Raw genomic sequence first — 24,586 nt, forward strand, 5'->3', positions numbered from 1 at the left:
CTCTTTTGAAGAGGATGACACCATGAGAGCCAACCCTTTCTTTGCCACCATTTGATGTTTCTCTTGAATGTATTTTGCTTCCTCAAGTGGCTCTTCTCCCTTGTATGTGATAGCAACAACCTTTGGATTTCTATCCTCATTACTCTCCTCCTCTACAGAGATATCCAATTCAAGGAGGTAGATTGAGAATGCACAATCATATTCCAAGAACTCCAAAGGTTCAATACCTAGTACACTTCCCATGGGAACATTGGATGTTCTATGCGAAGGATCCACATGGGCCAAACACTTGTTCTCTACTTTTTGGTGGTTCTTCCCAGTCTTAAAATATCATGATCTCTTCCAATGGTACCCAAGTCATGTTGGATCCCTCGATGGAGTATGTGCAAGTGGAAACAATATTCACAAAGACTTGAGGCCTTGAAGGGGAAATCCAGTGGTGAAAGTACATATTCTAGGTTGAAGAGCTTTGAGAAAACCTCAAAGGGCTCATCACTTTGATTGTGAAAGTGAGTGTCATGGATCCACTCATCAAAATGCATGCGAGTACCCATTGCAACAAGTAGGAGGGATGTGATGGATGTGAAGAGATGAAGAAAGAATGTGTGAAATGAAACAATGGAGTAAAAAGTAAACTAATTATATCTTAAAAACCCTTAAGTTTTAAACCATTAAAGGACTATGTGCACACGATATTTTGTGATGTTTTTAACTAACATCTTTGTAAAGCTAACATGCATGCAAAAATGTTTTCATGTGGCCCTTGCATGCTATATTAGTAATATTTTGAAGGATCCCTCTCTTTCTCTTTGTCTCTCTTCTCCCTCCCCTATATACATAGGTATGTGTGTGTATATGTCATATATCAAAACATGGCATTTACACATGTTAGAATAAAATCATTGTAAATTGCAAGAATGCATACATACTGTATCAAGTAACATTGGAGGAAAGTCACCTTCTCTCCATCCCCAAGTGGATGTTTGGGTGTATGCATCTAATCTCGATTCAAAAATGTATATATGATGTGTTTCCTAAATGAGGTTTGGGGAGATTTTTCTCTCCCTAGATGTGTAGTCGCGAGGATGTATCTTATCTCAAAATTTAGAGTATACATACACATGTTCAAAGAGTTTCAAATATAATGTCATAGACCTATGAGAAATTGAAAAATAATAAAAAATGAAATATTACTAAGTGTAAGATTTTGCAATGTAATTTTATTCCATTAACTAAAAAGTCTAAAAGTTAAAAGTGCTGGATATTATTATATATGGAGTTGGGACATTTAAGGAGACTCCACAATTTCTAAAATGTCTAAAGCCATACACTTTCTACTGGTAACTGTACCCTTAGATCGGCTTCAAATCTTTCTACCATCTAATTTGATTAGAATCTAATAGGTGAATTCTCCATTAACATTGTAGTTTCCTGTTGTATTGTACTCAAGGGCCAATCATTCTCTATACCACTTGGGGCGCCGCAACCCTAAAAAATGATAGTAACACCCATAGCTATAGTATCACGTGTGTCTTGAGTAAGGGACAGTCATTTACCCTTGAGCATCCTCCAATTGTGATACTTGAACACCAAGCATGAAGTGTGTTGTGCAACAAAGTACTTGCAATTGGAAAGAAAAATTAGCTTAGCATCCTCAAGTAAGAATATAATTAGTTAAGAGAGTGCAATTGTACCTAAAGGCCATGTCCCTTGTTGTGACTCGATACTTTACTGTGTCAGGAGCAATATGAGTGATTTTCAATGTCTAATCTTTACTTAGATTTCTTATTATGTCACCCTTTCATGCACTTTTTATGATGTGTGTGCTTTTAGGACATCTCAAACTCTCACTTTTCTTGAATATATGTGCAAAAATTACAATTGGTATAAACCAACTTGGGTGCATATTCTTTGAGCCAGTGCTTGGCTTCATAGAGTTCAATATGTCTATTGAACTTTTTGTGATGCATGTGCAAAATGTTACTACTATATAATGTCCATTATATGGTATTGAAATTTGGTACATGCATAGCCTCAAGCTTCCCATATTCTTGAACCCCCTTGAGAAGTATCTACTTGGAATCATATAAGAAAAGAAGGTCCTCTATGAGCTTCTTAGCTGTATGCCCCTCAAAAATAAATAAACCAATTTCCATGTGTTAACACTTGAATGAACCTATAATAAAACTCTCGATATTATTTCACTCATGTTTATTTGAAGGGTATAATACACGACAATTAGTCATGTAAATATAACAAAATTTATCATTCTCAATGTACTAAAGACTTACTCTTCACAATGTTTTGTTGAATGGTTACAATGGGTGCAACATGCATTTGTTTATGCATGAATACATGTTGTATCAACAAATCTATTATAAGGTAAGAATTAATATTTTTTTGTCTAGCAGATAAAATTTTACTTCAATTGCTTTAGTACATCTACAATTGCAAATTCTTTCACTCTGAAAGTTCCTTTGTACTTGGATGCATATGTACCCAAGATGAGCAAATGATATGGATCAATAATCCAATTCCCTTGATTGTCTTTTTTGTTACATACTTTTATTAAGAGAATACTCATTCTTCTTTTAGGAATTATAACCTAAGAAATAGATGTAAATATGTTATTAAACCCTAAACAATGAGCATAGTAAGTATGACCAATAATCACCAATGTGCCATACAAATAAACTATAACATTAAGAGATACTCAAACTTTTATAGCTAGATATAAATGTTGACATCAAAATGCATGTATATTTGTACATCAACAAAAAGTGAAAATTCTATTTCAAAAGGTCACATTGATCATAGGGTTGAAATGAAAGAGAATGTAAATAGCAGTACAAGAATGCTCTAAGAATTTTGCAAAAGGAAAATTGACTATAATGAACAAAGTCTGATTTGACTCAATGCATTGTATGAACACATTCTCAAGGGTTGGAATGGTCTAGGCCAAAATCCACTAGGGATCAAGGAAAAGACAAGATATAAGGAAGAAAGAGGGACTTGAACAAGAACTCTTGAACATACTGTAGAACACAAAAAGAAAATAGCTTAGGCAAACTTTGTCTAAGGTGATAGCTCAACACCACTCTTTTTCCTTGTAAGAAATTACAATAGCAAGTAGTACAAAGGAAAACTTAGAAGTATTCTAGAATATCCTTGCCAAAATAGCATGGATATGCATAAAACAAGCCAGAACCACTTCATCTCTCTTTCTTTGGTAAAATATTTTGAGATCTCTTCAATTAGAGCCACACAAACACTCCCAATCCTCATCTAGATCATTAGGAAAAGATATCTTGAGATCTCTCCCAAAATTGATATCGTAATATAGGCAAATGCCTTTTTAGGCTAAAATCACATGTAAAGAGGTAGAATCAATTGCAATAGTACATCACTTATTTATTTATCCAAACCTATACCAATAACTCAAATAACCACTTATAGCAGTTCAAGCCTGCTTTCATTGTTGCTTTTCATGCTTTTTGCCCTCCAAACACTTCTTGTGTGCTTTTCTCGCATTGTTTTTTTCAAATTCCTAGTTGCAACTTGTTTCAACCTAACTTTTGCATAGGAACTCAAAATAGTGTCATCTCGATACTCAAATCAAAGTGAATAGAGTTAATTGATAAGAGAATGCCATAGGTAGATTGCAAAAATCCTCTTAAAATAGTCAAAAACATTACTTTTTTGTAAACATGACACTTTTTTATATTTTTTGGCTTGGATGACTTGCACCACTCAAAATAATTCCTAACACACTTGTAATGCACTTTATACTTAATGTTGATCACTTACATGTCCTACATATGAACTGGTATTTTACATTGTCATACATTGACTTACTCTTGACAAATCACATAAATCACTAAATAACTTATTGCCTAGACACATACTAGAATCCTATAACATTGGAGAACCTCTTTGCTTTCACACTTTCAACATGTAGTATCACGACATCCACCCCCTCTAAACGTGCACATCCTCTAGCATGTGCCACTTACTCTTATAGGCTTGAGGTCTCCATCATTTGCCATAAGCTCTTAATTCTCTTCTTATTCAATATCTTGATCTGCCTATTCATCTTCAAGCTTTGGCTATTCATATTTTTTTGAATCTCTTTTCTTGAATATCTTGATTCTTTTACCTGCAAATTGAAATCCTAAGCTATGTCCTATCTAGTTCACACAAGGCATATGTAGCCTTGTCAAAAAAATGCATCATAATATATGGTCCAAACCACCTCTCGAATATCTTTCTGAGTGTACTCTATTCATTATCTAGAATATTGTTGTATATCAATACCCAATCACCCTCTTTAATATCCCTTGGTCTCAACATGTGCCTCTTGGAAAATCCCTTTTATTCTTGAGTCGTGCCTCTTTTAGTCTCTAGATTACAACTTTAATATCTTTTGGTCTCCTCTCTAACTGGCAAATCCTAAGAGATGAGTAAGAGATAAGAGCTCTTCTCTTGACAAAACTTTCTTCCCATGGAATCATGCTCCATTTAGTGGTCACTCTTTTTGTAGGTGTCATTGGCTTCTGCCCATACATGAGCTTAGTCAACATATAACTTATATTAGCACTTTGCATGGTATGGTTTTCCCATAAAGAAAAAGGCAATAACTATAGCCACTCTTCGACTCTTCCTCTCCAAGCAAGGCCTTTACTATGGGCTGATGCCGCACCTCGCTCTTTCCATTACCTTGTGGATTATAAGCTAAAGTAAATGCCAACTTTATACTCAATCTTGAAAAGTACTCTCTATCTTCTTTGGCATCTAACACTGCTCTATCTATAGTGACTTTTCTTATACATACATACTTGCAAAAGACACCTTCAAGAAAAGACTTACATATTGCACTAGTAATCTTGGTACTTAAAGCTCTCCCTTCAATCTAGTTAGTCAAATATTCTCTTGTAAACACTATGTATCTCATTTGCCACAATCCTATTAAGCATAGCAACAAGGTCAACAATCCATTTATTAAAGAATACATGGGGTGTAAGTCATGTCTATGCCATATTTAAGAGTACATATGGCACTCTCTACAAGACTCTACAAACTCTGATACATCCTTGTAACTTTCCTTCCACTAGTAGCTCTCTCTTTAATATTCTCAAACGTAGATTTTACTTCTATGTTTCTTGCTCCCACATAAGCATTCATGGAAATCCTACCTAACCTGAACATGTGTATTTGTATTGCAAACTATCCTCAATGGTGATCCTCTTTTCTTATTCGGATGCTTCCATAAGAAACCATATTTCAAGAAGTAGCCATAAGCCTTCCTTCTAATCCTCTTGAACTTTATCTCTGTCCATTCATCTATCTTAGAGTCAATGCACTCACGGCTAATCTGTAGCCATTCACCCTCATACAATTCCTCTTCAAAAGATTCTCTAGAAGATACCTAGCATTCATGATCCACAATGCTGGGTGTCTAGAATATCGGCATCATCATCCTCTGCTAGAATTCCCTCTTCATCCTCATATCTAGCTCTACATAGAATGTCTACTACTATGTTTTCTTTACTTGCAATATGTATGAATTCTCATCTCTTCAAGATCTCTAGTGAATAAGAGCTTTACAAAGTAGATCTTACATCTTATGGGCAAACAACATAGTTTACATCTTGAAGAAAGGGATCCCAAATCACCAAATTGAAAAGCTTAGACTACGATAATCTATTTTGAAGGTTCAACCTTATCAGTTATTTGCCAATAAGCTTTATTATTTAGGGCAAGATGGCTTATTGAGAAGATGTGTCTACAAAAATGAGATGCATGATATACTCATTGAGGCACACCGAGGAATTGTAGGAGGACATTTCAATGGAGACACTATTGTATGCAAAGTTGTTGAGTCTCAATTGTGGTGGCCTATGCTATGTCACGATACTATTAATATTGTTAAACATTGTGATGAGTTCCAATGTAAAAAAATACATTTACGTAAGGCAAAAATGAAGTTGACACTAGTGATAGCACACCAACTATTTGAAAAATGAGGCATTGACCTCATTGAAGCCATTAACCCTATAGCCCACTACTTATAAGCCAAACACATAATTGTAGCCATAGAATACCTTACAAAATGGGCTGAAGGAAGAGAGACAAAGAAAAATGATGCAAGGACTATAGTTATGTTCCTTTGGGAGCAAGTGATCTCTAGGTTTGGTTGCTCTATTGAATTAGTTAGTGATCATGGAACATATTTCACTAATGAAGTCATTGCTCATCTCCTGCCTACCTTTTTGATAATCCATTAGAAATCATCACTATATTATCCCTAGGCCAATGGTCAAGCTAAAGTGACGATTTTTTTTTTGGTGAGTGTACTAACAAAAAATTTTCTCAACCTCAGGAAGTTACTAGGACAACAAGCTAATGGTAGCCTTATGGGCCTATCAAACTTCCTACAAAAATGACTACTATTGGAAAAAATATTTGGTTGACCTACACAAGAGATGTGATCTTGTCGATCAAATTCTTTATTCCAAGCTTAAGGATAGTTGTGCAAGAAAAATGGGAAGGAAAGGAGGCATAGATTGACTGCCTAGATAAGTTAAAAAGGCTATCTGAAACTCACCTCATAGTTACACATGCACTAATTTACAAAAAAGCAAGATGAAAGGCTTGGTTTGACAAACATGTCAAACAATGTGATTTTAAAAAGGGCGACTTGGTGTCACTTTATTCAATTAAGAGCCACAAATAGAAAATGATATTTGGAGGAATTGGACCCTTGCAAGTTTGTCAGATCAATAGGACTAGCAATGTGCAGTTTGAAACTTTAAACAACGAGGGCATAGGATTATTCAATAAAAGTCGCATTAAGAAATAATACCCACCAGGGCACCCCCTGCATCAGCCCTCTATACCATTACCAGTTATAGATATATGGGCAGTCTCGATTAGTGAGATTGACCCTGAAGATGAACAACCCATAGCATAGGTTGAGAATCACAACCCATAGAGACCACATCCTCGATGCACTAATTGATGAAGGGACAGACAACAACATACTTATCTATGAGGACTACACCAAAATAGGATGGCCCTTGCTGATCCCTACTACCGGTAAAGTCAACCCATACGAGGGAAAACCCTACTACTAGAAAAATGCAAAGTCACGATTACCATTGATATTAAGAATCTCATGATCATTTTTAAAATATTACCAAACACTAAGGGGGTGGAAAAGGACACGTTTTTGGGATGAGCCTTCAAACAATAGATTCAATGTAATATTGAATATGAGACCCATTGCATCCACATTTTCCTATCACATGTCAAGATCATAATCACTCTCACCAAGGATGCTCAAGCTTCTAGAGCACTTATACCACCACGGATGCCTACATCTTGCACTCTCTAGTGAGGTGGATACAAAACTACTAAATCATATAAAACACACTAAGAAGAGTAAACAAGAAGTAGTGAATAAGTTGGCCACCATTCAAAAGTATCAAACCAAATGGGTTCCCAAGGACAAGTCTAATCTCTTCAAAGCTCAATCTACAAGAAGACCCAAATCTCAAATCTCCTATCGCAAACCCAAAGGAAAGAGTTGGTGTTATGATAAATGAGCATATGTAAAGCCGTGATGGGTCTCTAAAGCCATACTGCAAGCATAGGAGTACTGCGAGTGTAACTACTAGATTTGGCTTTCTAAGAGTCCCATAATACTCACTAGAAAGACCACATACATCACAATGGCCATCCTAACACCATCTAAATAGCAAGAGAGTAAATCAACTCACTCTAACACCCCTACTATGCTCTCCTATAGCAAAATACAACACAACACACCAACCAGTTCAGCACCATCTAAATGTGCCTTAATGCCATTAGAATCAAGCACAAGAGTATCCCAGCACCATCAACTTCCACTACCTACTCAAAAATGGGATTTTAAGCACCAGGAACCTACATCCTCAGCAATAATCTCAGCTCAAACCAGTCAAGAAGTTTCCAAGAATCAAGTCCTAGAGTCCACTTCTTCTCATGCCGGAAGGAGCTTGCATGCCATCTCCAATTCAAATCTACTCAAATCAATCTTCACCTAGTTCTACCATCATGCCCACCACAAAGCCCATTATGACACTAAGTAACAACTAAGCAAATCCTCTAGCAAGATTAGCAAAAAGTATGCCACACTAAACTAGAACCACCCTTCAAATTACTACCCATATACTTTAGACTCTCCATAATAAATCGTATAGACATGGTTGTCGGCATGGGTGACATTATTCTCAATAGCATCTACCATCTTGATAACACTTTTGCCCTATTTACTCGTAGCTATGACCACCTTAACCTAGGTCTATTAGATGAAGACACAACAACGACAGCTAGAAGCTTTTCTTATTCTTGGGAATAATTTTAATTCATCTTCACTAAGCATGCTTCTATCAACAAAGAGTTAATTACCACACAAGTAAGCAGAGAGTAAGCTATTAATGGCTACTTGATTACATCCTTTAATCATAGCCGCATAGAAACCATAAGGGAAGAAATAACAAACTTGGAGAACCTGTCCAAATCTAATACCCATTTCTACAAAAGTAGTTCACTCTTTGTGCACTATGAGAATGACTCAATTGTCAAATAATGATAAATTCCAAGACAATATCACACCATTAAAACAATTGAATATGACCCCACTTATATTCCTTCGACCCCATTCCACATGTTAGCCATCACATAAAAGTGACCATTAGAGGACCATATTGTCCTACATCCCCATTTGGATCAAATACTCAATGAGTAAGAACTTCATATTGCCAACCACCCTACACAAGGGATTTCCTCATGGATGTCCTCACATACATCACTCATGTGGGCATCAAGCCAAGTGATATGGACCATTATGTTGCCTTGGAATACAATTCTAACGTTTATGATTATCTTATATAGAGCAAGGTCCTACATCATCCAATTAGTCTAAATTTACTTGTATATACCCTATACTCACATTGCAAATGTACTTCATTCATTTCTTTTTCTTTCATTATTTAATAAGCATTCTTGAGCCATGCAAAATCGCCCCTCTACAATTCACCTCTCTTGCAAGTTAAGAAGCATTGCCAACTTTTACGAAAGGGGAGAGGGTAAATATAAATCATTTTCTTTTAAGAATTATACAATGAATAAGTTTTAAACAAATGAACAAATGAAAATGTTGGCTTATGTACTCTTGACTTGCTCTCTCATCACATGCCTCCTTTTTGCTTCGAGATACACTAGGAAATGGCAAGACTCGATGGGAAGGTCATCTACGAAAGGCATGGGAAGCCTCAGATTCCTTTCGCAGAAGTAGAACTAGCAAAGTACAATATGAACATAGTCATCCTAAGGGATGGAAATCTAAGGTACATGCAAATTCAAAACCTTAGATAGGTTGTAAATGGAGAGAGAAAAGCCCAAGTACAAGTGGAAACATGCTCCTTAGGCAAATATGTGGAAAATTTTACAAGTAGGGTGAACCATCCCAAGTGTGTAGAATTATCGACCAAGTACAATCCTTGCAACAGGACTAGGAAAATCACTATGAAAACAGGAGAAGGCATATCGAGAGTGGAGATTTCCCTTTCCACACAGTTGGTACACAAGGCTCTAGATCTACTAGAGTGCTCCTAACCCACCCTAGCTTGGAATAGGTTCAAGAAAAAGGGTAGAGAGAAAGTGGAGAGCACCACAAGTGAGGAGGAACCTAAGATAATCAAAGGAAAGGAAAAGAAATCGGTTTAACCTTTACCGCCACTACCCCAACCAAGCCAACTAGTAGAAAAAACCACCTTACTAAGCACACCACTTTTACCACCACCCCTTGCAAGCAAAGGAGGTAGCCATGCAACCTTGATAGAATAGATACAATGGTTAGATACCATTTACTCATTATTCTCCAACAGCAAGTCAAAGGGACCAAGTGTCATAGGATAAAAGATTGACTGTGGAAGAGGCATAATTAGAAAGGAGAGGAGAAAAGGTCCCAACAATGCATTAGGAGAAATATAAACTCTCTTTTTTGCCCCTTAAGGAGTGAATAAAGAAATATAGGCTTAACCAACGAGAGAGCTGGATTCTAGATTCATGTAACATGAATCTTCTAGCCATATCTTGGTCCAAATCTTCCCTCAACAATAAAATAAGGGGAAATATGGGGAATACAATGTTGTCACTTTTGGGAAGTTTGTGAATCGAATTTTTGTTTTCTTATTTTTTAATGTTTGACTTTTCATTTCTCCCCTTTTCAGTTTCCCCCTCTTTCTTAGGCGGATCTCAAATTTATCATATCTCTTTCTGTGCTTCTTCTTTCCTAAGGAAATCTTACACACACACAGAGTGAGTTTCACACGTTTTATGAGAGTAGAGCTTGTTCTACCAAAGCCCTGAAATTTTATTCACAAAACTTTACAGGTATATTGTTCTCTTCCATGGATGTTCTATGGTAAATTTTTATCTCATTTGGACAAAACCTGTGCAAGTTATGTGCATTCTCTCACATGTAATTTCTTTTGTTTTGGTACTCTAAGAGTCTCTTATAGTCAAGAACAATGATCTTTTGGAACACTCAACTTCTTCTTCAACATCTTACAATTTCTTTGTAAACAAAGTTGTAGGTATGTTATCTTGTTTTTTTGCTGCTCCATGGTTAAATTTTATCTCGTTTGGACAAAATGTATGCAAGCTATATGCATACTAAGTTTTCCTTTGTATTTTTACTCCTAGAGTCTTTAAGGGTGGAGAACAATGATTTTTTAAAACTCAACTTTGTCAACATCTTTGGGCTTCTTTGCAAAGAGAGCCATAGGTATATTGCCACTTTTTTCTATTGCTCCATGGTTAAGTTTCAACTCATTTGGACAAAGCCTATGTAAGTTTTATGTATGCTTTGACTCAATATTTCTTTTGTCTTTGTACTCTAGAAATTTGTCTGTGAAGAAAAAATGGTATTGTTATAAGTCAACTTCTTGTTCAACATCTCTGGGCTTCTTTGTGAAAATAATTGCAAGTACAATATTTTAAAAAAATTACTCCATTTAAATTTCATTTCATTTGGAGAGAACATTTGCAAATTATACACATGCTGATAGGTAACTTTTCTATTTGGTTATCATAGATGTCTTCACGGAGGAAAAACATCAGTAACATACTTGCAATACATACTTGCAGTGGAGATCTTCAATAGGAAAGATAGTGGCAGTAATTGGATTTGTGATAAGTACTATAAGTTGGATTGGATTTTGATGCACCCAAGTACTCGAGGGAGTTTTTAAGGTCAAGCGTAAGGATGTTGCAAAACCTAGCAAACATTGGAAGAAATGTACAATTTTAGAGTTCAGAAAAGTGTTCAATGGAACAAGTACAGTAACAGAAGTGTTGATCCAACATGTTTATATGCACAAACAAATCTCTGTACATGACAAGAACTGCATTGTAAATTATAAACAAAACAATAAGTTTTTTAATTTTATCATTGTTTATTCTTTTGCATCAAAGTTGTTTTTAAAAATCTTTGCAATGTTCTAATTCAATCTTGTTTTACTGACAGCTCTATATCCATCAACTTTACATGAATGGCAAAATGTGGAATGTTTGAGCAGTAAGATACATGTTTGGCATGAAGACATAGGTTCTTTAATCTATGATAATAACTTTGCAAGTCAACTTGCAACTCAAAATATCTTTTTTAATAATTCATTGTATGTAGTAGAAAGCCAGAGATTGCAACATGTCCCATTACCATTGTTATCTAGTGGTGAATGGTTGATTGGTAGCTTGGAGTTGTCAGGAGCATGTAAGTCCAAGATAAAATCTGACATTAATAGTGCTATAAAACCCACCACAGGCTCCAAAGATGTGCATCTTAGTTGGCTTATTCCATTCTCATTGTTTGTACATTTGTTTGGTTCATGTGATGTTTTAAAGAAAACAAAGATTACTTATCAATGCAAGTGTCCATCTGAGGAATGGATGAGTCAACTATTGGATGAGTCTTGGCAAGTCAAAAGAACACATTTTGATGAGACGATTGAATGCAGGGTCAACCAATCTGATCTCACATTCAGGTAAATCTTTTTTACTACTTTGAATGCCTTGATTTAATTAATGTAGGTCTTGCTTAGATGAATTGTTGTATTATTCGTATTTACTTACCATTATTTTTGTTTTTATTATAGACATTTCATCACTAGACAAACTCTGTACATTCACTTTCGATATAGAAGATGGTGACTTTTGCAAGGGGAGTGGATAAGCTTGGATCAAGATACCCGAGATGAGACACATACAACTCTCATAGATATGGTTATCTTGTGGAATGGTCATAATCCTTTTGTGGTTAGTGTAGAGAGCCATTGGCCCATTTCTTTTCTGAGACAAGAAATCCAATTAATGTCCAATGAGCCCCTCTTCAACTTCTATTTCAAGTTAGATAATAGAAAAGTCAGGATTCATAGTGAGCAATCCATGACATGTAAACAATGTGCTTCTCCACATATCCTTGAGATAGTGGAATCCTTGTAATTTTTTTAAAAAAAGAAAGAATATAAACTTTTTTTAAACATCTAAGTACTTTCAAATTAGATAGGCAATATTGTCTTTGCATAATGATATATTATAGGTAATCTCTTCTACTTATTTCTTAAAATTAAATATTAAATTGGATCCAATAGATTTTGAAGGTCTTTGAAATTTATTTTCTTAATTTTTTTTTAATATTTTATATAGTTGGACTTGAATATGCTCAGTGATCCAAGTATATTCGAGGATATCATAATGTAGAACGAAGCATTTGTCTGTATGAGTAATTTTAATTGTTACTTTAAAGTATTGAAATAAAGAAACTAAGGTAAGAGTTTTAATTTGAAACTTTAGGATTAAAAAATAATATTTATTTAAAACCCTAGATACATAAAAGCTATAATTCCAAACTCATTTTCACTTTCATTCTCTACTTCCCAACACTTGTGCTCTCCTCCCTTCTCTCTTTGTGTGCCATGGCTACCACTCTTGCCTTCGACGCATGGATTAGCTCCACAGGCATAGGAGACCAGATATACCCTAGGTTTTGCACAACCTTGAGTCTAGAGAGCTTGCTTTCCGTCATAGACCCTAGCTCTAGTATACTGGCATCGTTTGTGATGTGGCAAACCCTCTCACCTGCTCTATTCCAAACTATGCTCTCAAATGGGTCCCCATAGATTTTCTATATAGTTTACATGTTGGATCAAGCCATGCAAAGGTAATAAATTGAGCCCTCATTCATGTGGGGTAGTATCTCCGTGCAAGAGCAATGCCCACCTCATCCCAAGACAATGCCACGATGGATCTCATCAACCGCGATGCAACATTTTCCATATATACTTTGTGCACTAATGTGCAAGAGGACAGTGAGGAAGACATCGACACACCCTCTCGGCCAAAGCTAGAGTATTTCAAGAGGGAGCCTAAAGAGATCACACTCGATCTGAGAGTAGAGGCAACACAAAGCTTAGCCATTGTGCACCGACCTCCTTGCCTTGTTGAGATGTCGACAAGTGATAAGCCACCCCTTGCTTCTCCCCATGCTATCATCATCGAGGGGGTGGAATATTTACTTATGCAGGATGTACTAGAAATTTTGGAGCTAAGGGAAGACAAGATATATTGTATCATGGTGTGTGATGCACGTGATGATTTTATAGATTTTGATATACAAGATGTGCCAGCACATATTGATGAGGTGGCTCAATATAATGGCATGAGTGTCGATGACATCTTTGCCATTGTGAGCATCGAAGAGTAGATTGAGAATGCGGTGCCACAGTATGAGATCTCAAATGAGGAGTTCAAGCCATTGCAAGAAAGCATTTTTGGACCTCGACCCGACTACGCGGTACCTTCCCAAAAGAGAGATAAGGGTGGCCCAGTTATAGGAGCAGACCTTGATACTCCAGTACAGCAAGAGATAGATGATGCAAAGAAGGTAATGTTATCGGATTAATGTTATTGGATTTGCATCAAAATTTACCAATAGGGCCTCTAGGGCATCAAGAGTGTGCACATTAAATTTTGACGGGATCGAGTCCCCCAGAGCTGCCTTGGCTGGAGGCTTGCATCAGGGGGCATGGATCTACACTCAATCGACGCGAGCCTCAGATTCAGGCCCCCAAACGCAAGCCTTCCGCCAGGGTAGCTCTAGAGGTTGGATCCTGGCAAAATTTGATGTGCACGGGCCTGATCCCAGTAAAATTTGATGTGCACACTTCCTCAGAAGTATGCACATCTGAGGGAGTATGCACATCAATTTTTTCCCAGATCGGGACCCTAGAGCTGCCCTGGTCGGAGGTTCCCGTCTGGGGGCCTGAATTTGTAGGTAGCATACACATCAATTTTTTCTGAGATCCGGCCCCCAAAGCCACGCTGACCAAAAAAATTTGATGTGCACACTCCCGATGTCCTAAAGGCCCTACTAGTAAATTTTGGTGCAAATCCTATGTATATATTTTTACCACACTCCATGCATAGTGAGTTTGCCACAGTGAGTCTGACACTGAATGTGATCCAGGACATTGTCTATATAGATGAATTTTCATCTAGACAAGGTGGCCGATTTGGTAGCCAACGAAGGGTGCAGGACTCGACATTGAAGGAGTATATCGGCCATCTTGTGAGCAACATTTTTGTATTCCATAAGACATGCTCTCCAGCTTTTTCTGAGAACTTCTTGAAGTTGAGGGCACTAACGAAGGCTAGGCCCTTCAAGCCCATCCCAATGAACTCTAGCTTGGAGAAAGTAGTGTTTCTTCAACATTCAAAGCTCCTCTACTTATTCTCTAGTACTAGGTCTGGCCACTTTTTTCAATGGTGGCACATGGCATGGTTGCTGGTGTTGAAGAACCCAATGTCATTAGGCAGGAACTGATTGGAAAAAATGTGTTGCTGCCTATGATCAAGAATAGCTCTAATAATGGGGAGTCTAGCTCAAAGAAGCCTAGGAGAGAGTAGATGTCCTTACTGCCAAATGATATCGCATCGCCAATGTAATGTAATTTGTAATCGTCTCCTAAAGTAATGAAAACCGATATTTGTTGGATTTGCATGCAATGTAGTTTATCATACGCGTCGTTTATTATTGTTTTTTACTTGAATATTATGTTTATTTATCAAATTTATATGCAACACAATTCGTACCCTGAATTTAATATGTATTTCTTTATTTATTTCTTGCGCAATATGTATTCGTTTGAATGCATGTAATGATAACTCAAAGACATAAATAAAACAAATAACAAGTGAATAAAAAAAAGAAAACGCGCCAAAAAATTTGTATTCATATTCATAACATTTTACATGGGATCCACTACAACCAAGGTTTTACAAAATCTCTTTGGAAGCTACATTCCGTATATGTTTCGGTAGTACACCCCTATCATTGTTGATCTTTGGGAGGACTATCCTTCCATCGTCAAAAGAACCTCACTATCCAAAAATCCCTATCAGTGACGATGACTCTCATTGCATGTACTACTACATAGACCGAGTCTCAGAACAAGTCGGCGATGTAAGCTTTGGTAGCTTCCTATAGTGCAAGGAGGGCTTGGGCAGTACAGTGAGATCGAGTTGTTGCAAGCATGTTCCATCTGGAAAGTGCCTCTTGTTGTTCTTAATGAGTATGCCATCCATAATCTCACGCACTAGCTTCTTGAATGGAGCCTTTGGTATCAAGAGATGTGTGGTCTTTTGGTAATGGCGGATCTCACGAAGAGTCACTATGCATGGTTTCTATCGACGCTTGCGATGCTGGAGTGGTGGTGATGGTGGAGCTAGGAGAGGTGGCCTCTGCATAGGATTTCTAGGGGGTGTCTTTGGGCCACTTGCTTGGTGCGTGCCATGTCTTCTAGGAGAGAAAATCCAAAACTCAAAAGCGAAATGTGTAAAATGAGGTGAAACTTTAAACTTAGAACAAAACTTTTAAAAAACCCTTAAACCTGAAATAATGTATGCAAGCTTTGGAAAAATATGACCAGTGATTCAATTGACATGAAATTTTACCTTTGGACTCCTTTACGGTACATCAACTACAAAAAAAAAAGGCCTCATCAGAAGTCTCTAGGACACCTGTCCGGAGGCTGGCATCTCTAGGGCCCTAAATCCCCAGATTCAAGGCCCCAGAACATAAGCCTTCGGACAGGTGTCCTAGAGACTTCTAATGGGGCCAATTTTTTAATATCCATGAGTCTTTATGATTCCTAGCATGTGGGTGAAGTTTCACCAGATTTCAATTTATAAAATTGGCGGTTCAATCATTTTTTGAAAATGCATTAACTGGATTATACTTCACTGTTAATAGAAAAATTCACGACCGCAGCAAGTGTACGCAACTGCATATTAAATGTGTTGTCAACCAAACTACGTGAAATATTAGAAACTTAAAAATTCACAAAAAATAAGTCATGGGTCAAATGGAATATCGCATATCACATATAGTATTGCCAAATCACTAAATATAGTAAAGATATAGTGCATCCGCCCATGTACAACTGATCACTTCTGTGCGCATGATTACGCATTGAATTTATCCTTAACAAAACTACTTTCAAAATTAGAAACTTGGAAATACACACAATGCAAATCATGGAAAAATAGAAGATCAAATATCATATTTGGCATTCATGAAATACACGGTAGATAGTGCATTGTATGAAGTACAACTAGAGCTAGGCAAAATTTACTCCATTTTGTAGACCACTGCTATCAAATACTTGAAGGTCTACTGGAAAGATAAGCCAAAACTAAGCTCCTTGCAATCTACAACCAAACCTGAGCTAAAAACATAGATCCAATTACAAGGTAGCTTCTCAAAGCATATTGTTGGCATTAAGATTAAATGCATCCTTGTTGTTGTAGATCCTATGAACAAGAACCATATCTATGGGCTTAATAGTGATACGTCAGGCATGAATGGCTAAAACTTGAGAATTACCCATTAGATCAATCAAGTAACTTTCAACTGCTTCTTGGAGAGCAAGCAAAAAGGCTTGGCTAGACCATTGCCCCACATTCCTTGCATGGTTCCTTGAAAAGAACTTGTGATGATGCCCTAACTGTAGATCTTGCAATATTTCTCGCACCAACCTAGAGAATGGTGCCTTAAGAATAATCAAGTTGGCACTCTTCTAAAATTTCATTATCTCATGTAGTGTAGCTGTGTGTGGTCTCGATCTTTGCTTCTTATGTGTCGGAGGACGTGTATTACCAACTGGAGTAGTAGTGGGAGGTGGAGCAACTGGAGCACGTGGACCACCATTTCTGGACAATGGCGAACCATCATTATTGACCACACTAGGGCCACCATTGTTGGTGTGGGAGCTTTCACTCAACCGCCAAGACTCACGGACCGCTTATTGATTCAAGCGTTCCAAGCCGAGCACTAATGGCTACCTCTCACATAGCCGACGCACCATCCATATCTACGGGTGTAGTGAGCTTACCTTGATGCCGTTCGAGTTACCTCCTCTCCCGCACACTCCGGTAGCTCCACGATCCAAGTGCAAGCTTCAAGCAAGCTCCATCCTCAAGCTCCACGCTCCAAGCTCCATTGCCACGAGCAAGAGAAGAGAAGAGAAGAGAAGAGAAGAAGAGAGGAGAAGATGGAGAACTTCTCCTCCTCGGTCCCTCACCCTCACACACTCACTCCCTCACACTCTCACACTCCCTCTCTCAAGCACAAGCTCAAGCAAGCAAGAAGAAGAAGAAGAAGAAGAAGAGGAGAGCTACTTTTGGCCACACACAAGAATGAGCTTTTCATTCACTTTTCAACTTTATATACAAAACCCTAAATCCCTTTTGGGCGGTCATCCCCTTTTCCCCTTTTTACATGGCCGGCCATAGCCTAGGCCCTTTTTCCCATTGTCCTTCTATCTTCTTAGCTTCCTTTCCACCGCCCGTCTACATTTACAAATTGCACGGGTGAGAGCCCGGCGCTCTTTTACAAGATTTCAGGGTGCGCCTTTTTATTTAAAATGCGCCTTTCCCCTTTTGTGTTTGCCTTGGACTTTTAAGGTTGCCCTTGCGCTTTTGGCATTTTCTCCTTTTCTTTCTTCAGTCGGGCTAGCTTTTTTCCACCTTTGCCCTGCGTCTTTTCCACTTCCTTTTGCTTTCTTGGTGTTTGGGTTAACATTACCCCCCTCCTAGACGAGTGCCAATCCCATGGCACTCACCGTCGTAGGTAGCAGGCTGTAGCATGCATCGAAGACGTGGGTAACAAGGACGCTTGTGGTCTTCATGGAGGAATGTTGGTGGTGGTGTGGCAGAAAGTCCTGGGGGCCTTTTGGTGGCCAAGGTGGCTAGTGGAAGGTTGTTGGAGTTGGTGGTAGGGTTATGCTGTGTTGGGGATTGCATCGATGGCCAGCACAAGTGTTGGTTTGTTGGGGATTCTGCGCATGACGATTTAAGGGGGCTTGTCAGATGGTAAGTGATAAGCATTCAGAGTTGGGTGTTGATGAAGATCAAATGACATGTTCTGTGGAGTCTTCAACACCTGCAATTTGAAAACCTCTCGTGTGGTCTCTCCTTAAGGGGTAGTGCTAGTCTTCTTATCGTGCACAAGACTTGTTTGATTAGTTTGGGAGACAAGTCGAACTCTAAGCAAGCTGAGAGTATTGTCCTGCACTTGAGGACCCAAACTGTGCATATACTTTGGTGCAGATATTATGTAAGTGCTCGTGCATACTTAGATATTACATAGTTAGAAGACCGTGGGCTAGTTTCTCATAACAATTCGTGGATGAAGCAAAGTTGTCCGTGTTGAGAAGAAGTACATGTGAAGATATATGAGACATCCTTTGCATTGTGACTGCACGACGGAGCATAACTGAATACAAGGACACCGCACTTTCAGGAGCTGGAAACCATTGGACTTGCTTGATGAGTACGGTGTACGTTTCATGGCCAATCGTGCGGTGCATATCACACTGATTGCAATGGTACTAAGGCAGAGTGTAAAAGAAAATGGTGCAAGTGGGTCAGGGTGACAGGTCTAACCCTAGGCGAGACAAGCTCCCCAGGTATGTCCTGCCCTTGATGTGCCCTGAACAATTGTGGGTGAGTGTGAGGGGCTAGGGGACTAGGGACAAAGCCGGTCGACCAAGGTCACCCGACGTACCTAATTTGAGGACCCCTAGGTGTTGTGCTGTGATCGTGGGTGCTTCTTATTTTTCCATTCATTTTTTTTTCTTTTTCTTTTTTCTCTTTTGTTTTTTTTTTTTTTGCCTGAGTACAACCATTACAATATGTTGAGGCTATCAGCCTTTCAATGGGTTGAAAAATGTCAAGCTTCGAAGGCTCAGAAAATGAATAGTACAATGATGATGGTGCCCTAGCCTCATTGTTAGAGAAGTAGTTGGTGAAAGGGGGAGATACACTTGAGATATTGCAACCCTCCTTGCGGCACATGCGATGCTGGTACAATTGAGGTAACGACTGCCGTGAGCCAACTATAGAGCCTGACTCAGAAAGGGAGCGTGGCAATGTGGGCGATTGGCAAGGGTGCTTTCGGCAGCGCTATGGGGTTGTGGGTGTTGCGGTGATTGGCATCGAGCATTTTCGCACAGGGACCTGTATTATCCTGCATCCACTTGTCGCTTCATGAGAGCATATGCATTGTGTATGCCGCAACTTTAATAAACCAGTGCAATGCAAGGAGACATCACTTATTTGAATTCTATGGTGTTGACTAGACATTTATCACCTGCGCTTGATTAGCTTTTTCTTTTGCTAAAGACGTAGCATATATTAAACGCAGATATAATAAGTTCATCCAAGTCAGGAACATGTCAACACTTAACAAGTCAGGAACACTTAACCATTAAAAACCAAAAGTCCTGGCCAGTTATCATTTGATAAGCCCTTTATGCATTATGGGCTACTCGATTTGTACGAGGCGGGCGAGTCTGGATGGCCGGGTGATTGGGGCTCTGCTGGTGTGGGGCTCCCGTGGGGGCGAGCAGGGAACATGTCGGCCGGGATATGAATGGTGTAATCCCGGCTCGCTACCGTCTCCAGAATTTCTTTAAATAATTCATTAAATTCTTCTTTTTCTCGAGCTGCCCTTTTTGCCTTTGAGCGTCTGGGGCCCGAGCAGGAGCTGGGAGTGCGCACCACTAGTGCTGCCACTTGTTGCGCATTTCGAGTCTCGACTTTCTTGACTCGAGGATTCTTCGGCCTTCGCCCTGGGCAATGTCGCTTAGGGCCTCGCTTCTTGGCATATTTCTTGATGGTGGGCACATAGCGCTCTGGTGGAGGGGCGCGTGCCACATGCTCCCGCCTTCTGCGAAGAGCGTCTTTGCAAGCCAACTCTTCATGATTCTCCATGCGTTCCGTAAAAAAAAGGAAACCTGCAAGGTGTGAACCAAGGGTTAGACCTTGATACAAGGTACAATTGTTCGCATGGAAGGGATTTTAGTGTGGTTTATCAAGCGCACATGACAAGTAAATGTGTGATGAGAAGAGGGCTTGAGGAGGTTAGCCTATTAGAACCAACTCTTCTCCCTGTGCTTGACTATCATTGCTTGTGTGTGTTAATATTGTTTATACAAGGTGACACAAAAATCAGTGTTTATTTATATACATATCTATGAATCCATGTCACTTCACGAGGATAAGAACCAAGTGTAGAACTCAGGATTGTACTGGAGCGTGGCACATGCATCTAGTATTCGTGGCAGCTTACTCAATACCGATAGATATTTTGCCACATCGAGTAGCACGGAACCTTGTCCGAGTCTACTGGCAATATGTAACTCCTCCTCAGTGAGAACCTTATCAAACAAAGCATTCTCTTGGCTAGTTCTAGCTAAGTCCATACCCCGAATGGCAGTCAGCACTCGAAGGGAAGTTGGTGCCACATAGGATGGGTCCCTTTGGGATCGCCATTTGGCCAATCGCTCCTCAGAGACTTTCATGATCTGAGCCCCTAGTTCGGCCATTACAACGTGGTTTTCGCACCAACACTGCTCAAATTGACTCTGGCCTACTGACAGTCGCTTTAGTAGCTCAATGTCTACGAGGTTTGGTCGAGAGAGCACTTCATTGAACGTGACGGTTAAGCGTAGTTCATCAGCCTCCTCGTCAGGGATGAGTCGCATCTATTCATGCAGGAGCCTGTCGTAGTACCCGTTAAGATGTTCTTGTTCTTCCCATGATAGAGGAAAGGTCAAGTACTTTCCAAGCTGCTCCTTGGGGATCGTGCCCACGTCCGCAAGGACGTAGACACGCGCGACCACTTTGAGCTTAGCCTCCAACTCAGTTAAGCATTCTGCGACACTTCTATGTTCAACGAAGGCTTGCTCGGTTGCTATCTCATGCAAAGTCCTAAGAGTTTCCTTAGGCTTTAGCATGGCTAGGGGCTCAGGCCTAGATGAGCAAGATTGGTCAACGCTAGGATTTCTTATGCTCTTGGGGTTCTCACGTTTCTCCTGAGGTTTTGCTACCATTTTGTCATGGTTTTTCTCGGATGTGACTGGTATAGATTTGTCACCCTGTTGTGACAGCGTTGCATCCATTGTTGATTGATCAATGTGAGTTCTATTGTCAGTGGATAGAGTGTTGCAAGCAACTGTTGATGGCAACTGTTGCTTTGGTTTCTCAGAGCACACGGATGTGTCTGAGGTTTCACCGCTATTAGGAGAGGCATCAATGGGTTCATGGGTGGGTGGACTCGATGCTTTATTCATCGGCTCTCCAGCGCCCTTTGTCTCAATGTTCTTGGGGTCCACAACCACCTGCATCTGTTGCTGTTTTCTCTGCTTTCTCCTCTTTTTCTTGGTCAATGAAGGTGCCTCTCTCGACGACTCAGGACCCTGGGCTATATCGACCGTTGATGTGCTTGGTCGGGCCTCAGCATTTCCCTTCTCTAGTGTGTCCTTATGGGACATAGCCGTGGTTTGCTGAATAGCCTTGCCCGATTGTGAGGGCACAACTGCCTCCCTTTTCGGAGAGTCTAGCCCTTCAGCCAACTCCCTTGCGTTTAACTCCTCCAGCCTAGGCTTTAGGCACTTTGAAAGTGTTGGAGTTGTTGAGGGATTTGGTTGCGACACCTCCTCCACAGGTAAACTACTAAGGACATGTTCCACATAGGGTATTGTCACAGCCAAGGGCTGTGGCTGCCGTGATCCTTGATTGGAAGTAGTAGCAACTAGTTCATTGGGATGGCCACCCTTGGTGGATTGCGGTGTCAAGTCCTTAGGGCGATCAGAAGTGGTTGTGTCCTTTGTTGGCCTTTGAGCACTCATTTGTGTAGATCGAACAGGAGCTGATCTAGTCGCATTAAGTGGCTCAAGCATATCTTTGGGTCGAGAGGTACAGGTGGCATCGTGTCCCGCCTCTTTGACGGTTGGAAGCTTAGATGGAGGTAGAGATTGGAATTGAGCAGTCGCCCTTGACAACTGCTCTGGTGCTTCCTGTGTCCATCTAGGGGAAGTGGGTGTAGGAGACTTCGGACTCCTAAGTGGCTTTGACACTGGCTTGGATATTTGCTCATGGCTGTTAGATGATTTTGTTATTTGCTTTGTTGAGCATTTAACCTTGCCATGAGCAATGTTGTGCCTATGATGCTTGCTATCCTCTTGGGGAATCAAAAGCTCCCTGGGCACTAGCGGCTTCTGCGTATCTTCAACGATTGCATCTGGCATCTGCTTGTCAAGCACGCTAGGCCGAGGATCTACCCTCCGATTGGTCCCGTTTGGCTTCTTGATTTCGGCCATGAGGGGCTCGGTCACTCCACTGTTGTTGACTCGAGACCTGATTTTTCACTTAGATCTCCTCCTACACTTTTTTGCTCTTGATACACTCTGGCCTTCAGTCGACCAGGGAGGTTTAGCAAGGGGTTTTGGCACCCAAATCCATCGATTGCCTGCATAATACCCTTGAGCCCGAAGCAACGCCTTGGATATCCATCGTGGCATTGTGCTAGCTCTCCATCGATGCTTGCATCTATAAGGCTTGGGCTTCTTTCGTGGTCTTCTACGATATTTGTGAGTCCAAACCCTGTCCTTGGCCTTGTCGCTTGACCTTATTGTTTCCCGCATGGCCTCACTCACTGGTTCTCGCTGTTCGACTTGTGCTTGTATTAGCTCTTCCAACAAGTCCTTGCCCTCGTTAGTAGGCTTGACAGTTACGTCAGTACCTTCCTTGCCTTTCCCTCGAGGTTTGATGAGGTCACCCTTGCTAAAGGTTGTGACTATCCTCACACCCGGTAGTGTCAGGTGTATCCTTTGTGCTACATAGTCAGCCTCACACTTGGTCGCCCTTTTGAAGGGTCTTCCAAGGAGGGTTTCTTTCCTGCAGCTAGCACTATTTGGAGGAACATGAAATAGGATAGGCAAGCCTTCAGTTTCAATAGTTGCTAGGATCTTGCACTTCCCCATGAGTGCTTGTGGGTGTCCCCCATAAGGGCTAAGAGTTGCACTAGTCGGTGTGAGCTCCGGTTGACCCAGTAGGGTCCATGATTCATAGGTCAAGATATTGAAATCTGCTCCTTCATCAATCAGAGCATCGATAGTATGCTCTCTTTTCGCGGTGAGTTTGACCCTAAGATAGGCAGGTGGTACTATGTCTTCATCTTCCGGGTCCTGGCTTGTAAATTTAAGCCTTCTAACAGATGCCCTTGAGTTCTCGACTGCACGACCAGATGTGGATTCTCCACTGCTGTCTTGGATCGTCAGTGCAGTGCTATTCAAGGTACATCTCTCGTCAAGAGTGTCATGTCTAGTCATCTTGGCATTTGTCGCTTGCTGATGTTGCATTTCGCTCTGACTAGACATGGTATGAACACAATGTCTTTGTGTTCTAGTGATGTGGCCTTTTTGCCCTTGATGGCTAGATTTGCCCGTTGAGGTTCTAGGGTCTCTGTTTGTCTCTGTTCGGGTATGGGCTTTTGGCTGCTCTTTTGCACGTGAGAATCCATGCTCGTGTAGAGCCATTACTTCACTAGGGTCCAATTTGGAAGGCCTGTCACGGCGCGCGTTTTCTCTCCAACCTACTCAAGGGAGGTGCGAAGGGGGCAGAGCCCCCTCTGCGGGGGTCCGGGGGGGGCAGTCCCCCCCGGCCCGCAGGGCCATTACGGTAGACGCCAAATGCAATTTGGAGGACCGTTTATAGCCAAATTTTGAACTACGTGCTCTAAATTTTAGCCTGGTTATGGATCTATGATGTGCCTTTAGCTCTACGTAGCCTTTGGGGTCAATCTCGGGGTTTAGATGTGTCAGAACTTGTGTTCTGGATACTTGTCCGATTTTGACAGTTTTTTGGTCCAATTCCAAGATGTCCAATTTTCATGAGTCCGATTGTCAGAATCGGACGTCCGATTTTGGGTTGGTCCGATCGGACCAATGGTCCGATTTTAGTCACGTCCGATTCTAGGAGTCGGATCGAAAAGTGGTCCGATTTTAAAGTGGTCCGATTCTAGGAATCGGATCGGACAGGGTGGTCCGATTTTGGCTGGTCCGATTTTGGGAATCAGACTAGACTGGTCCGATTGTGAGTGGTCCGATTATGGACTCGTCCGAGTGTCCGAGTCGGACAG

This window comes from Lygodium microphyllum, chromosome 10, assembly GCF_053477565.2.
Source record: "Lygodium microphyllum isolate KBCC chromosome 10, Lygodium_microphyllum_v1.1.10, whole genome shotgun sequence".
NCBI lineage: Eukaryota > Viridiplantae > Streptophyta > Polypodiopsida > Schizaeales > Lygodiaceae > Lygodium > Lygodium microphyllum.